Source organism: Pongo pygmaeus, chromosome 3 (assembly GCF_028885625.2).
Source record: "Pongo pygmaeus isolate AG05252 chromosome 3, NHGRI_mPonPyg2-v2.0_pri, whole genome shotgun sequence".
Lineage (NCBI taxonomy): Eukaryota > Metazoa > Chordata > Mammalia > Primates > Hominidae > Pongo > Pongo pygmaeus.
The window spans coordinates 61,778,969-61,797,038 of record NC_072376.2 but is presented as its reverse complement, the minus strand read 5'-3'; the positions used below and the strand labels follow the sequence as shown (position 1 = coordinate 61,797,038).

The 18,070-nt window shown below is 34.8% G+C and overlaps 1 long non-coding RNA gene across 28 annotated transcripts in view; it reads right to left on the bottom strand.

Annotated features, from left to right (window-relative positions):
• Window positions 1–18,070, bottom strand: part of LOC129034775 (uncharacterized) — a 136,780-nt gene that overhangs the window by 78,301 nt on the left and 40,409 nt on the right. For 12 of the 28 annotated variants that reach the window (XR_010126298.1, XR_010126290.1, XR_010126297.1 and 9 more), the window contains 3 exons: window positions 15,135–15,210; window positions 10,243–10,391; window positions 7,751–7,937 (listed from right to left, as the gene is read on the bottom strand). The exons of 1 other annotated variant lie outside the window; for it this stretch is intronic. This is a non-coding gene — a long non-coding RNA (uncharacterized LOC129034775). The remainder of the gene's footprint in view (window positions 1–7,750; window positions 7,938–10,242; window positions 10,392–15,134; window positions 15,211–18,070) is intronic. 15 more of the 28 variants (XR_010126302.1, XR_010126293.1, XR_010126307.1 and 12 more) reach the window with 4 other exon arrangements.

Here is an 18,070-nt window from a genome sequence, read left to right as displayed (position 1 = left end):
GGAAATGACTCTTGGCACCTTGCACTTCGTTTCCTCCAAACTTCACCCCATGTTCCATTTTCTTTTGTTGATATTCTTTCATTCTTTTTGCTGTAATACATCATAGCTGTGTCTGGCTTATTTCACTTAATATAATGTCTTCAAGGTTTGACCACGTTGTGGTAAATGGTAAGATTTCTTTCTTTGCTGAGACTGAGCAAAATTCCATTGTATGTATGTATCAGATTTTCTTTATTCATTTAGGAGTCAATGGGATTTTAGGTTGTTTCTATATTTTAGCTATGGTGAATAATACTGCAAAGAAAATGGGAATGCAGATATCTCTTTGAAATCCTGATTTTAATTCTTTTGAATGTATACTTAGAAATAGGATTGCTGAGTCACATGGTAGTTCCATTTTTAATTTTTTGAGGAAACTCCATTTCCAACGACAGTGACCTGCATGAGTTCCAGAGACCTGTTGTGCAACATGGGACTTACGATTAACACACAGTATTGTGCACTGTAATACATATTCAAAAGACAGATCTTATCATAAGTGTTCTTAACAGACACACACGAACACAAAAGAACACAAGAAAATTTGGGGAAGTGATAAATATATTTGGTACCTTGATCACGGTGATGGCACAACACAATGTATGCATATGTCTATACTCATCAAATGTCTATCAATTATATGTCAATAAAGCTTACAAATCATAGCTAAGGGTACAACTGTATGCTAATTCTTGTGAGTCTTCCTAGTGAATCAACATAACTGGGAGTGGTCTTGGGAACCACTAACATGCTGATGCAAAATATTAAATATTTGAGTGTGTTGTTGTTGTTGTAATTACCTAAAGATATTTTCAAGTAAAGTATGATAGAGATTTAGTCACATCACAACAGGGAATGGGAGAATAAGAATCATAATTGCAAAGACTGACCTTATTCTTTTTCACCAAGACAGTTACAGATTATGCAGTCTTGAAGTGAACTGGGTTCACTAACTAACATGTTCATTAACCAATATCTTCAAAAGTTCCTTTTCAGGGCCATCCTTATTTGAATGGTTTCAATTAAATGAGAATTACATAGTATGCCACCATTAGAGTCACCTTCTATTTTGCATTGTGTATTGCTATGAAAAGATTTTCTATGGAAAAATACCTTATTATCATCTCTAGTTTTCTATTTATATAAATGCATGATCCTTAAATTAAATTGAACTACAACATTAGCAATATATATTGTTATGTTATAATCTGTATTTCTTTTTAGATGCATTTCAGTTTCTTTTATTTTCACTTACTTATGGTCACAATAAAGAAGTTGTAACTTGTTTTATATAAGCTATAGAATGATGATAAACTGTAATTTTAGAGAAGATTTTAAATTCTATTGCAAACTAAGCAGAAAAAGATTTATGGGATAAACATTAAACTTTATTTTCAATGACAATTTGAAGACTTATTCCAAAAATAAGTCTATTCAATGATGTAAGTTGGCTAGAGGTTCAATATAAATTTGTTTACATATTTACTATTAAATTTCTTTGAATATTTTGTTGCATTTGCCAAATGCAATAAAAAGTTCCAAATTTTAAATTCTTTTGAAAATTAAAGCCTAAAATCTGTAAAATATTCATTATTGCATTGTATCTGGATACTTGAAATAACTTTTTGTTTCTTCACATAAGTCTATTGTGTATTTGATCATACACATAATTTTCCAATTTTTTCCATTTTGCAATAAATGGAGATTATTCAGTTAAAAACCATATATGCTATGGCTTATCAATTTCAAATTTAGAAAAAAGTATTATTTATCTTAGAATCAGGCATCTTAAGATATATCACTTTATAATAGTTCTTTAATAATATCTTATTTTGATAATAATCCTGTGAGTTAACTTTTTTAAATTTCAGAAATAAGAAGATAAGTGTTTTAAGTAATTTTTGAGTAAGTTTTTTACTACTATAAATTGTTAAGTTGTAAAGATATAATATATATATTATAAAACTTCTTTTTACAGCAGAAATTCTCAAGATTGCTGAACAAATTAACTAAATTGGGGATAAATATTCAGTTTGATGATCAGTGGTTCAGCATTACTTTGGATGAAGCCTAGCTTATTGTAGTAAATCACAAAGTTGGTAGCAACAATTAGGCCCAGCTAGGTTAACTTGAAAACTAGGTAGCTTTATCTGATCACAATAACATGGGTTACTAATATCTTCAAAATTATGTATATTTATATGTTTCTCACCAAAATATATGAAAACAAAGAATTTAAATTGCAAAAACAGCTATTACTAATTTGACAATTTGTGAGAAAACCCATTTCAAAAAGCTGTGCTTTTCTTGTTCCATAATCCATTACCAATATTGTATTTTCAGAATATACCTAAATAGAGAGCGATAATATGGTTGATATTATATGAAGTAAAGATCTGAAAATATAAGAAAAGTGAGAAACTAATTATAGTGCAGGTGATATATTAAAGATATTTAAATGCTGTTATTCAAATATTTTAACATTTTAAAGTATTTTGAGTATAGTTCTTAAAAAAATTTATAGTTTTCATGTGACAAGTCAAAGATGAATACTAATAAAAAATCTCCTTAGAAACAGGGAATAATTCTAACATTCATTAAGTATAAAATAATTTAAGAAATGTTAGAATTACCCCCTGAATAAATTGTACCTATGTCTATCAATATGAAGGTATATTATTGAGACAGAGCTAAGTGATAAAAGTAGTTTTCAGAGTAATGTATATAGGATGCAATTTTATTTTATTTTGGGGATAACAAGAAAACAAACATTTTACCAAAAATAATTCCAGAATAAATATTTTTGTGACAGTAAATGCATGGAATAAGATGAAAAAGAATAACCATCAACAAATCCTAGTAATATACAAATATTTTCAATCAAATATCTATTTCCAAATGGTTTTCTCTTTATGTTTTATTTTACAATGAAAAATACATTTTTATTGAAAAGAGTCCGTTATAAAAGACTAAAATTTCAAGTTTTTCTTTCCCAGTCCCCTTGCCAGTTTTTGCCTTTCCCAGTCACAAAAAGAATAAAATACCTGTGAATACAACTAACTTGGGAGCTGACAGATATCTACAAGAACTACAAACCACTGCTCAAAGAAATCAGAAATGACACAGACAAATTAAAGAAAACATTCCATGCTCATGGATAGGAAGTTTCAATATTGTTAAAATGGCCATACCACCCAAAGCAATTTATAGATTCAATACTATTCCTATTAAGCTACTACTGATATTCTCAGAACCAGAGAAGGCTATTTTATAACACATATGAACCCAAAAGGAGCCCAAAGAGCCAAGGCAATCTTAAGCAAAAAGAAGAATGCTGGAGGCATCATGCTACCTGACTGTAAACTATACTACAGGGCTACAGTAACCAAAACAGCATGGTGCTGGAACAAAAACAGACACATAGACCAATAAAACAGAATAGAAAATACAGAAATAAGACCACACACCTACAACAATCTGATCTTCAAAAAACTCGACCAAAACAAACAATGGGAAAGGATTCTCTGTTCAATAGATGGTGCTGGAATAACTGGCTAACCATATGCAGAAGATTACAATTGAACCCCTTCCTTATACCATACACAAAAATTAACTCAAGATGGGTTAAAGACTTAAATTTAAAACCCAAAATTATAAAAACTCTGGAAGACAACCTAAACAATACCATTCAGGACATAGGCATGCACAAAGATTTCATGACAAAGATGTGAAAGCAATTGCAACAAAAGCAAAAATTGACAAATGGGTTCTAATTAAACTAAAGAGCTTCTGCATAGCTAAAGAAACTATCAACAGAGTAAACAGGTAACCCACAGAAGGGGAGAAAATTTTTGCAAACCATGTATCTCACAAAGGTCTAATATCCAGCATCTATAAAGAACTTAAACAAATTTACAAGAAAAAACCAAAGACCCCATTAGAAAAGTGGGCTAAGGACATGAGCAGACACTTTTTGAAAGAAGACATACACGTGAAAAATAAGCATATGAATAAAAGCTCAATATCATTGATCATTACAGAAATGCAAATAAAAACCACAATGGGATATTGTTTCACACCAGACAGAAGGGCTATTACTAAAATATCAAAAAATAATAGATGCTGGTGAGATTGTGGAGAAAAAGGAACAATTATACACTGTTGTTGGGAGTGTATATTAGTTCATCCATCGTGGAAGACAGTGTGGCAATTCCCCAAAGACCTAAAGGCAGTGGGAGACAGTGTGGCAATTCCTCAAAGACCTAAAGACCTAAAGACAGTGGGAGACAATGTGGCAATAAAGACAATGTGGCAATTCCTCTTTAGGTCTTTGAGGAACTGCCACATTATCTGCTCCGCAATAGCTGAACCATTCGACCAGCAATCCTATTATTGGGTATATAGCCAAAGGAATATAAATCATTCTATTATAAATACACATGCACATGTATGTTCATTGCAGTCCTATTCACAATAACAAAGATATGGAATCAATCTAAATGCCCATCTATGATAGACTGGATAAAGAAAGTATGGTACATATATACCATGGATTACTATGCAGCTGTAAAAAAGAATGAGATCATGTTTTTTGCATGTCCCCACGTGGATGGAGCTGGAGGCCATTATCCTTAGCAAGCTAACACAGGAACAGAAAAGCAAATACCACATATTCTCACTTATAAGTGGGAGTTAAATGATGAGAACCCGTGAACACACAGAGGGGAACAACACTTACTGAAACCTTTCAGAGGGCGGAGGGTGGAGGAGTGAGAGGATCAGAAAAAATAACTAATGGGTACTAGGCCTAATATGTGAGTGATGAAATAATCTGTACAACAACCTCCCATGACACAAATTTACCTATGTAGTGTACCTGCATTTGTACTCCTGAACTTAAAAGTTAAAAAAAAAGAGAAACTACCATTCCAATTTCTTGTATAGATTCACACACACACGCGTGTGTGCGTGCACGCACACCCCTCCCTTATATTTCTGACTCCTAGGATTTCTCAATCTCCAATTTATCCATTCTCATGGGATGTTGGAATTGCAGATGAGTCCATCTCTTGGGATCCTGTGCTATATTTTCTTACAGAATCTACAAAGGTCTTGGCTGGTTACAGTGACTCATGCCTGTAATCTTAGCACTGGGAGGTTGAGGGTAGAGGATCACTTGAGACCAGGAGTTTCAGACCAGCCTAGGCAACACAGTGAGACTTAGTCTCTATTTGAAAAAAAAAAATAAAGTAATTAAAATTAAAAAAATAAAAAAGAATCTATAAGGGTCTTGTAGGATATAGTCTAGTCCAGCATTTCCAAAGCCTGAGCAATGTAAATCCTTCAGTTATGACCATATCTCCAAAGCATGCATTCTTAGACAGGCAGAGCCTTTGAAATTGTATGATTGTTCTTTAATTATCCTTATATAATCATCCAAAAAGCAATCTAGCTTCTTAAGAAACTGATAAAATTCTATTTCTGAAACCTATTTTTGACAGTCATTTTCAATTTAATAAACACATACTGCTCCCTAGGTTGTGTTATCTGACAGCATGCCCACAACAGAAAAGAGAGATAATTGACAACTGTGACTTCCTTGCTATATCTTTAGATTTCTGGTATCACTCCCATATCATTATGCTTGAAGATTAAATTAAGGCCTGATCATTTTCACTATTGTTCCAATTGCCTAGCAGTATTGGTAAAACTGGGCTTTTGGCTTACCTCTACAGAGATAATTTAGTCGAGGATACATCTTTGGGTAAAAAGCATGGAACAGTCTTGCCCCCACAGATAACAATCCTATTGAAGGTGTGACTTGCCTATTTCAGTCCCAAGAGATATTGAGTTTCAACAAAGCTACACATAGCATTAAACATGACAATTGGTGGCTCACACCTGTAATCCCAGCACTTTGGGAGGCCAAGGCGGGTGGATCAGGAGGTCAGGAGATAGAGACCATCCTGGCTAACACAGTGAAACCCTGCCTCTACTAAAAATACAAAAAAAATTAGCCGGGCAGGGTGGCGGGCGCCTGTAGTCCCAGCTACTTGGGAGGCTGAGGCAGGAGAATGGTGTGAACCTGGGAGGTGGAGGTTGCGCCACTGCACTCCAGCCTGGGCGACAGAGCGAGACTCCATCCCAAAAACAAACAAACAAACAAAAAAATTACAATTAGAGTTCTTCCAGATGAAGTAAGCACAACATACCTTTCTCTTCCACTATATCTATAAACCCTGGATAGAATGCAAGCTATAACCTTATAGAATATAACTATAAACCCTGGACAGAATGCATGAAGCAACCATCAGAGGATGAATAAGGAGGATTGAGGAGATGACAGGAATTCAAAGTATGCCTCAAACCATGGTGAGTTTACCATTTTTATTTCCTCTGGTATCCCTGGGCTGAAATGAAGTACCAAACACCCTTAAGTGATCACACATCAGTGATCATACTGGTGCAAAACTGCTCCAGGAAAATCCTCCAGTTCTGGCTTGAGGAGCTAGACAAGATACTCTTAATGCTTGGAGAGAGTGTATAATCAACTCCCAAGCCCCTCCACACCCAAGCAATTCTGTGTTCAAGGAGGTAGCAGTGGCAAGGAAGTGGCAGTGGCAATGACAGCCTTTGGAGCTAAAATAGAGAGCGAGAGATGGGAACCTGCCTCTCCATTCAGAGCCCCAAGAGGATGAGGCAAACCATTTTATTTTATTTCTTTCTCTTCTTCCTTACTTGACTCCAGGCACAGGTGTAGATGTAGCATGTGTAGCAGAGTACAGTAATTAAACCCCCAGCTTCCTGGCTTATGGCAAGACCCTGAAGAATGAGAAAGGGCCATGGAGATAGTGGAAAGGAAGGAACTAGCAATAGTGAGTCATGCCTAATGATGTTTATGAATTTGTACATTTGCTCACAGCTGCACGTGTGTGACTCTGATCCTATTCATCATATCAAAGATGTTGAGAATTGAACTAAAGAATTATTACATTCATGGGATAGATTCAAACAGACCTGCAAGTCTTTGAAAATTGACATGGCATTGGAACCACAAAATGGGGATTGGAATATGTGATCTACTTAACTGAGTCAACTTCCAATTATATTCAAAATGATCAGGATATAATTAAAAATGACTGGATATGTGAAATACAAGAAATAACTAACAAGGAAAACCAAGAGATGCCAACAATAAGATGACACAGATGTTGGAATTATCTGACCAAAGGTTTTAAGGCAGATACAGGTGCCACAATAAGCAAACACAAACACTCTTGAAATCAGTAAAACAATTGGAAGCATCAGTAAGAAAACAAACTATATAAGAAGTATGGAAATTATATAACAGAAAAGCACAATAAGGAAAAATATTCAGTACAATAGAAGACTGGAAATAATAGAGCAAATTATCAGTGAATTTGAAGACAGATCAATAGACATTACCCAATTTGAATTAGAGTGAAAAACAACTGAAAACAAACAGATAACACACATCTTCAGAGACTGTGCAACAATAACAAAGTGTCTCACATCCATGACATTGGAATTTCAGAAAGGGAGGAGAAAGAGTGTGGTGTTAGGGGAATATTTTAAAGAAATAATAGCTGAAAACATCTCACTATTGGTGAAACATATAAATTCACAGATTCTGGAAGCTCAGTGAATCCCAAACAAGATAAACCCCTTCAAAAAATCCTGATGCTCTTACATCTTTTTTCACTCTGTTCCATTCCTCTTGCATCTTGTTTTTGCAACTTTTCACACACGCTGTCACCAGTTTTCCCCAAATTCCTTGCTTGGTGCATCCCACAAGCTTTTTCTTACTCTCCCTCCACTTTTCTTGACTGTTTATCATGGAAGCCCAACAGATAATCTTCAAAGGCAGAAAGCAAGCTCTGTGAGAACAGAGGAAAGGTAGACATTGAGATTTTGTGTTAATATCCTATCGTTGCTATAAAAAGTTTCCCTAAACCTAGTGGCTTAAACAACATGCATTTATTGTTTTACAGTTCTGGAGGACAGAAGTCTAACTGGGCTAAAACAAATAAATTAGCAGGGCTGCAATCCTTTGGAGGCTCTAGGAAAGTATTGGTTCCTTGTCTTCTCCAGCTTCAGGAGGCTAGTCAACTTCTTTGGCTCATGACCATCTTCCATATTAAAAGCCAGCAATCATATATCCAACCTCTGCTTCTGTTATCATATGCCCTTCTCTGCCTCTCCCTTTCCCTTGTGAGGATCCTTGTGATTATATTGGGCTCACCTGGATTATTGAGCATAGTATTCCTACCTCAAGATTCTACATTAAATGACACCTACAAAGTATCTTTTGCCTTATGAAGAAACTGATTCACAGTATTGGGGGTCAGGAGGCAGACATCTTTGGAGGGTCATTATTCTGCCTACCACAGTAGTCAAAGCCAAAATCCTTAATGATGAGGTGGAAATGAAAGGTGAAAACAAACAAACAAAAAAAAACAAGTAATAATTTTTGTCCTATCACGTCTTCCTTTCAGACTTTTCTATTTGCTCTTGGCCTTTTGAAATTTCGTTGAGATAACACCAGATATGAGCTTGTTTTTATTCATCTTTCTTCAAAAGAGGTTTTTCTTGTTTTAAGCTCTGATAATTATTTCTGCATTTTATTTGATTTTTGCTTTCTTTCATGTCTCTCTGATTTCTGCAATGCCTATTTAAAAGGCTTTTGATTTTTTTTTCTATCCTCATTGCTTCCGAATATTTTTTTTGTCATAGTTTCCATTCTCCTTTTGCTTTTAATTCTGGGGGAATCATTTGGCTTCTTTTTCTGCTTACTGATTTCCCTCTTTCTCTACTTCAGTCTAATAATCAAATTTTAAATTTCTTTTCCTTTCAAAGTATTTTTATTTTCTATTATCTTTACCCTCTTTCACTCCACCATCATGCATCCAATTTCCTCTGAGGAAATTGGTAATTCATTATATTTTAGTTTCCAATGTTTTCCTTTTTTTCCTGTAATAACTTTGTTTTTACTAATTTTGCCTTGTGTTGAGTATGGTGAATTATTTCATGGTGCCAGGTGTCCTTAATTTCCTCTTGATCCTTAATTTACTGCTCATTATTTTATTGGAGGATTGCTGTTCACCTGTCCACAGATGCTGTGGATGCTGTGGATCCTGGAAGTCAGTAGCTATTTAAAACATTGTTCTGTTTCTATTTCCAGACATTGCTTGTGCCTAGTAACAAACACTGTTTCCACCAGCTGTCCAGCATAGGGAGTGAGGCCAATCTGCCCAGCTACTCTTGAGTCTGTAATCCTGACAATTGTCCTCAGTCTCCCTCCAATTGCTGCTGCAACTACTCCCACCTCCCTAGCAGTGTTCTGTGCATTTTTAGACCTATGATTGGTTTCCTTTTTTGCTTGTTCTCTGTTGTTCTGATCACATTTATTTTCTATCTGTGAGGAATTCCTCACACATTCTGGTAAGTTCATAGCTATTTATTATTTTCCAGTGAGGGATATCATATATTTTCCTCACACATTCCAGTAACTTGACAGCACTATATTTTTTTCAATGAGGGCTATTATATAAGCATTTTTTAATGTGCATTTTCTTATTTCATGCATTTTTTGTTGTTTAATTTTCACTACATACCCTTATTCAATTTGCCAACACCTTCTCATACTTAAAGTACCCACATAAATGTGTTTCCTCTGGTAGCTTTTTTCTGATTATTTTCTTCTTAGAAATATGCCCCTGTAATAATCTCCCAAACCAATTGGCCTTTCTTCTTCTTCCTGCTCATGAACTTGATACTAGTTCAATGCTCTGCACTAGGTAAGTGGCAAGAGAATGAATTTGGTCTTTCTGGCTATCTGCTGTAATCACATTTATTAGATCACTCAGCACATAATAGTAACAGATTTTTCAATTTAAAAATTATTTTCTTCTTGAAACTATCCTATTTTACTAAAGGTGGGTGAGTAACTGAAACAACAAATGGGGTGATCACCAGCACCACTGATGAACAGGGAACTAGGTACAGTGTGTTGCAGGGAACATAAAGCTAACAGGCATCTAATCATGGCAAAAACACAGGGAAAGCTGTATGTAACCTTGTTACATATATTTAATATTTATGAGAGAATTATCTTAGTCCATTTTGAACTGCTACAGCAGAATCTCAGACTGAGTAACTTATAAACATAAATTTATTTCTCACGATTCTGGAGAATAGGAAGTCCAAGATCAAGAGGGTGGCATCTTGTGAGGGCCTTCTTGCTGTGTCATCTCATGGCAGAAAGCAAGAGAGGAAAATATCACACGTATGTGTGTGGAGGTGAGGGCACACTTGCTCCAACAAACCCACTCCTGCAGTAAGAAAAACACTCCCTGGATAACAGCATGAATCCACATGAATCCATTCAGGAGGGCAGACCGCTCATAAACCAAGTCAGCTCTCTTTAGGTCCCACCTCCCAATACTGCTGTATTGAGGATTCAGTTTCCAACACATCCTTTATGGGTGATACATTTAAAGCATAACAGGAAGTTTTTGAAATTAAAGGAAAAGAGATGAATAATTCAGTAAATAATGTTGAAATTATTAATTAGCAATTTATGAAGAAATATATTTATACCTTTACATTATGCCATATTCCAAAATAAATTTCAAATTATTAATTAACATAAAAATAGATGAAACACATTAATGTTTATCCAACATATGCAAGAACATGACATTCTAAACTTCAAAGCTGTAGAAGAAAACACAAGGGAAATTAAAATTGACCAGATAAAAAATTAAAACATTCATGTGATTTACAAAATGCAAAACAAAAGGAAAAAATGTGCAGTGAATTTCAGCTTAATGAATAAATTAAAATAATTAATGTAGTTTAATTTTAACTTCCTGTAAATATAAAAGTGTGTAAGAAAGTAACTCTAATTCTGCTAGTGAAACCAAAAACATAAGCAATTCAACAAAACAAAAACAAAGTCACATATTTATTAACTCTAAGAAATGAAATTAAAAATCCACAAATATCTCTCATCTTTCATTCTAGTTATTTTACCAGCTGGGCATATTGAGGTCAAATAAATTTAAGCACTTAAAGTAGGCAGTCACATCTCTGATAAACATGCACACACACATGAGTGCCTCAATTTCAGCACTAACATGCAATAAATTAAGCTGAATTCCTTATAAATTACAAATTTGGAAAGATATTTTTGAAAAAAGGATGAATAAATTACTGAAATTTGGGAAAAACTGGAATCAGAAAATACTTTGAGAAAAAAATAGCACATGATATTTACATTGAAGAATGGTTCAAATGAAGTTCTATTGCATGATGCAGAATGTGCTGAAATTCTCACTTCTTAGTAAATGTTATAAAGGCTATTTGAAATTCTGGCCTCCAGGGAACCAATGAGGAATGAAGTTTTCAATGGGACGGTTGAGTCATAGTAAGTGACAGGATAGTCAGTACTTGTTCTCATATAGGAACAACGCTAGTCATTCTCATAAGATAACAATTTTGATATCAAGATGCAAGTACTTTAAGAGTGAACATTTTAAAATGAGATACTGGCATTCATGGCTATGTACAGTGGTTTATTTCCTGAATAAATATGAGTTTTCTATTGGATTTAGCTACATGTAGTCACAGCCTGAGCATTAATGCTCAGAAGAGCTACTGAAGGAAGTTTATGGGATCCAATCTTTGATGATCTCTGAAGATTAGGAATTTAAAGCTACCAAATGCTGCATGTAGGGTAGTGGTGGTGGAATGAAAGATATTGTGGTTTGATTTCTGAGTAACCCTTTCAAAATGTTCAAATGATTGCATTAAGCCTTTTCAATGCATCCTCCCTGAAACACACTTCTTCCACTGAGTAAAAGGGCCCATGGCAGAAATAATCATTTTATTGGTGCTCACTGCCATCTTGTTTCTTGTGATGGATTTTGACACAAAGCAATTAAAGGTTTTGTTTTGCACAAAAAAAAATGTGTGGTTATTTTTATGTTTTAATCACCAATTCATTTAAAAACAGAAATATCTACAATATCCATGCCCGGAATTCCTGTAGACAATGTTATGACTACATCAAGGCTGACTGTGCTCCAGTAAGCAATGGAATTAATTAGTTACAAAAATTATGTTAGGTGTGGCGACATGCTAGTATTGTTTCAGACAAATTATTCTGACGAAAAAATAGTTACTGCAGAAATAAGAAAACAAATTCTTGACAGTAAGGCTGCATGCATTGAACCAGTTCTAGAAAAAAGAATAAAGACTATTTAAGGAACCAAATAAATGTTTCTTCCTTGGTCTTCCTTTCTGTTTTTCCAAACAATTCCTTTCAGTTAGCCATTGGCCTTATCCTCTTGCTGTTCTAGTCCTTAATGACACTCTGGTGGCACCCCATTAGGGCCTGCCTCTGGACTTTACCTGTCCTCACACCCACGTAACTACAGATTTTTCTCATTCCTTCAAGGCCCTTCTGGGTGACTGGCTACAGTAACCAAAACAGCATGGTACTGGTACCAAAACAGAGATATAGATCAATGGAACAGAACAGAGCCGTCAGAAATAATGCCACATATCTACAACTATCTGATCTTTGACAAACCTGACAAAAACAAGAAATGGGGAAAGGATTCCCTATTTAATAAATGGTGCTGGGAAAACTGGCTAGCCATATGTAGAAAGCTGAAACTGGATCCCTTCCTTACACCTTATACAAAAATCAATTCAAGATGGATTAAAGACTTAAATGTTAGACCTAAAACCATAAAAACCCTAGAAGAAAACCTAGGCATTACCATTCAGGACATAGGCATGGGCAAGGACTTCATGTCTAAAACACCAAAAGCAATGGCAACAAAAGCCAAAATTGACAAATGGGATCTCATTAAACTAAAGAGCTTCTGCACAGCAAAGGAAACTACCATCAGAGTGAACAGGCAACCTACAAAATGGGAGAAAATTTTCACAACCTACTCATCTGACAAAGGGCTAATATCCAGAATCTACAATGAACTCCAACAAATTTACAAGAAAAAAACAAACAACCCCATCAAAAAGTGGGCGAAGGACATGAACAGACACTTCTCAAAAGAAGACATTTATGCAGCCAAAAAACACATGAAAAAATGCTCACCATCACTGGCCATCAGAGAAATGCAAATCAAAACCACAATGAGATACCATCTCACACCAGTTAGAATGGCAATCATTAAAAAGTCAGGAAACAACAGGTGCTGGAGAGGATGTGGAGAAATAGGAACACTTTTACACTGTTGGTGGGACTGTAAACTAGTTCAACCCTTGTGGAAGTCAGTGTGGGGATTCCTCAGGGATCTAGATCTAGAAATTCCATTCGACCCAGCCATCCCATTACTGGGTATATACCCAAAGGACTATAAATCATGCTGCTATAAAGACACATGCACACGTATGTTTATTGCCGCATTATTCACAATAGCAAAGACTTGGAACCAACCCAAATGTCCAACAATGACAGACTGGATTAAGAAAATGTGGCACATATACACCATGGAATACTATGCAGCCATAAAAAATGATGAGTTCACGTCCTTTGTAGGGACATGGATGAAATTGGAAATCATCATTCTCAGTAAACTATCGCAAGAACAAAAAACCAAACACTGCATATTCTCACTCATAGGTGGGAATTGAACAATGAGAACACATGGACACAGGAAGGGGAACATCACACTCTGGGGACTGTTGTGGGGTGGGGGGAGGGGGGAAGGATAGCATTGGGAGATATACCTAATGCTAGATGACGAGTTGGTGGGTGCAGCGCACCAGCATGGCACATGTATACATATGTAACTTACCTGCACGTTGCGCACATGTACCATAGAGCCTAAAGTATAATAATAATAATAATAAAAAGAAAAAAAAAAAGAAAAAGAAAAAACCACATTAAGTTGTCAATAACACCTTCCTATCTTCCATCTTTCAGGAGAAAAGCCACAAATTAGGATCATTTCAGGTTCTCTGGTGCAAGGCTGAGTTTTTATTGTTTTTGCTTTTATTGCTGTTTTGTGGTTGATGTGTGTAGGTGGAGGAGGAGAGGCTGAATTAAGAAAACATACAAACATTTAATAATATATCTTATAGGCAGGTTTTGAAAGAGTAGACATGGAAAGCAAAATCTGAGATCACTAGAACTATTTTGTTTTCCAGCACAGTATTCAAACTTTGAAGTTCAGTGTCATTAGGCTAGGCATGACTTCTGCAGTTCTCTATAATCCCTCTCTAGCCTGCAGGGCTGATTTATAGGACTGCTTGGCCCTTGAAAGCATGCGAATGTCCAACCACTGGCACAAGCCTGTGTCTCTCACTTATAATGACTAGACTCCCTTTGCTTAATTTAAACATTTCCTGACTTTAAATTTCACAAGAAATAAATATATAAACCAAATATTTATGTCTAGAAATAAATTGTATTAGATCAGAGGCTTGGAACCTCCATTTTCCGGGTTTACCATCTATATAAATGAAGTTATCTGGAAAATGACTCTATTTCCTTCTTTGCCTTAGAAAAGTGTTGATGTGTAGTTCACTTAAAATAATGATTGCAAATATCCTTTTATTTTTATTAGTTGCTGTCTCAGCCTGGTTTACAATAAGCTCTTTGTTGAATATATATTCCATTATGACACTTAGTGTCAGGACTAGCGTGAAGCAAACCTGGCGCAAGGGTTCTAAATTTAAGGAGACATTCTCACCCAGGTGACACCCATGTACTTGCAGAATCCTGAGCATCCTGCCTCCTTAATTTTTGAGCCTTAGGCACCTCATTCTTAAGAAGGAATTTATAGTAATCTTACTTATAGTACTCATTAAAAATCCATGGCTTAGCCATATGAATATAGCATAATTAGCTTAGCTAGATTAATAATAATTTTTCAATGTTCTCAATTACCATGCCAAAAATAAGTTCAAATTTTAAGAAGAGGGGACAGTGGTGATCTAGTCCCTGTTTCTAAAATAAAATCAATGAATTTTATCTCTGGGTGCTCTTTTTACAAAGAACTTTGTAAGACTCAAGGACACAGATATTAGTACCCACTCACTTCTCTTCACCTTCTTGGCTCCATTGTGGTCCAAACGACAATGGGACTATTGCCTTAGCCTTCCAATTTGCATCCACTGTAAAAGAGTGATCATTCTTCTCAATGTCTTATGGGACATAGTATAGTTCTCTTTTGCTGTAAACTGTTAGGTCCATTTGTCATTTTGAGGCTTTACGGTAACCATGGAGTGAATACTCCCCGAGACATTACTGGCACAAAGGATATGAGGGAGAGGCCATTGTCAATTTAGGTACCCAAGTAGAAGAAATGGTAATTGACTCCATTAGGACAGGTTTTTCTTAGCAACTATCAAAAACAACTAAGGCAGGCATTGTTAGGTGACTGAAGGGTTACACTCTGCCAATGGGGCAATATCTTAGGAAAATTTGAGTATTACTATTATTATGACCTCCTAGGCACCCACCTGCTAGTAAGATTGAGTTCATGTAGGTTATTTTAAAAGAATATATGTTAAACAAACTTTATCTCATTGTTTCTCTCTTAATATTAGGTGCTAAGTACTTAGAATAATATAGCTGCTTAATATGGTTTGCACATTTATTAGAAGATACAACATTTGTAAACTATATTAGAAAATGAAGTTTTTTTAATTTACATGCTTGTTCATTTACAAGAAAAATGGAAAGAATAATCTATTTTATCTCAAGACATATTAAACATACCTTTCTTCCCTTTCCACTGAAAAATTTAATGACTAAGTAAAACTATTTTAGAATAACTGAATCTAAAATTATCCTGAAATTTTCAGGTAATCATTAGCAATTAATATTTGAGTGCCTATGGTATATTACATACTGGATACTATTAGCTATTATTTGGAATATATTCTGCTTACATTCTTCCTCCACCATGTAAGTTCATCATTTTCCCTTCGGTTTAAGTTTTTTTTTAAATCTTACTTCGAGGTAAAACATAATTAGTTTTTTAATCATAAATTATTTTTCTAAGCACTTAAGTATTTAAAAATTTTTAGTAACATATTTTATATGTTTAGGAAAATGTTGGAATTTTGACTGGAAATAAATCTATGCATCAATTTGAAAATGATCACTAGCTTAAGTTACTGTGTCTTCCTGTTGTGAACATAATATAGATCTTCATTAAATTTTGACTTATTTAATGGTTTTCAGTTGAATTTTTCTAGGTTCTCTATAAAAGTCTTCCAAATTTCGTATTTTTTTGAGACAAGATCTCGCTCTGTCACCCTGTGGGTGGAGTACATTTGCACAATCATAGTTCACTGCCGCCATGAACTCATGGGCTGAAGTGATTATCCCATCTCAGCATCCCAAGGAGCTAGGAGTAGAGGGGTGTGCAACCGTGCTCGACTAATTTATTTTTATTTTTATTTTTTTAGAGACAGAGTCTGGCTATGTTGCCTAGACTGGTCTAAAACTCCTAGTGTCAAGTGATCCCAGCTCCTTAGCCTCCCCAGAAGCTGGGATTACAGGTGTAAGCCACCGCCTTTGGCTCCAAAACTTTTTGTTAGATTTACACACATATGTTTATACATATACTTCTTCTAGGTGTTTTGATATAGCATATTTAATTTTGTTAAGTATAAAATATTTCTCAAATTCTTATGATTTCTTCATTAACCTTGATTTTTCAAAAGTTAAATTTAAATCATATGTAGTATTCTATTTATATGTTTATTGTACTAAATGCACAAAATTTATGAATTTTAAATTTTTCCACATGAATGGAAATATTTACTATTAGGGTCTGACTTGTTTTGTCCATGATAATTGTTTTTTAACTAAAAATATCCATTTTCTGTTACTAAGGCATTAATTACTTTGTCAGATACTTTCCTCATCATTTTCTAACTTTATTCTTGTGAAGTTATGTTTTAAATGCATCTATTGAAAACATAGTTTGCTTTTGTTTTCTTGACCAATTTGACCATCTCTCTATTTTAAAAAGCAGTTTAATTTTATTTATATGTTTTGTGATTACTGATCCACCTGCATATACTTGAATTACCTTCTTTTGTTTAATATTAGTGGCACTTTTTATATGCTTACATGCTTCTCCTTCCTTATAATTTAAATTGAACTTTTCCTAGTAACTGTTTGAATTAAACACTATCTTATACTTGCAAATGAATTTTCATTCATATTTCACTTAACATAGTATGTTAATCAATATATCTACCCAAATAGGTCAAAATTAAAGAAATTTAGGATATATTAACTTTGATAACTATCTACCCTAATCTTACATGTTATTATTGGTTTGGGGTTTTTTTTGTTTTGTTTTGTTTTGAGATGGAATATCACTCTGTTGCCCAGGCTGGAGTGCAGTGGTGCGATTTCAGCTCACAGCAACCTCTGACTCCTGGGTTCAAGCTATTCTCATGCCTCGGCCTTCCTAGTAGCTGGATTACAGGTGCCTAGAAACCACATCCAGCTAATTTTTTGTATTTTTAGTAGAGATGGGATTTCACCGTGTTGGCCAGGCTGGTCTCCAACTCCTGGGCTTAAGTGATCCACCTGACTCAGCGTCCCAAAGTGCTGAGATTACAGGCATGAGCCACCATGCCTAGCCACCATTATTGTTTAATATTTAACTTCCTCCATGTTTTATTGCAAAAATTACGTATGAAGGGATTTGTTCAATAAAATCAATATTTGTTGAAATTACCCTTGTTTGTTAGTGTATTTCCTACTTGTTCTTTCTTGCTATCCATTTACCTTTAAGCTCGATGTTTTTCTTTCTTGAAGTTCATCCACTGGAAGTTATTTTGGTAAGTTTCTGTTTGTCTGAGTTGTCTTTATTTCAACCTCTTGGATTTATACTTTAGCTTTATACACACTTCTAACTTAACAAATATTTTTCTTCAGCAATACTAAGGTATTTTTGCACTGTCTCCTTAATTCCAAAATTGTTTTTTGGAACTGAGCTATCAGGGT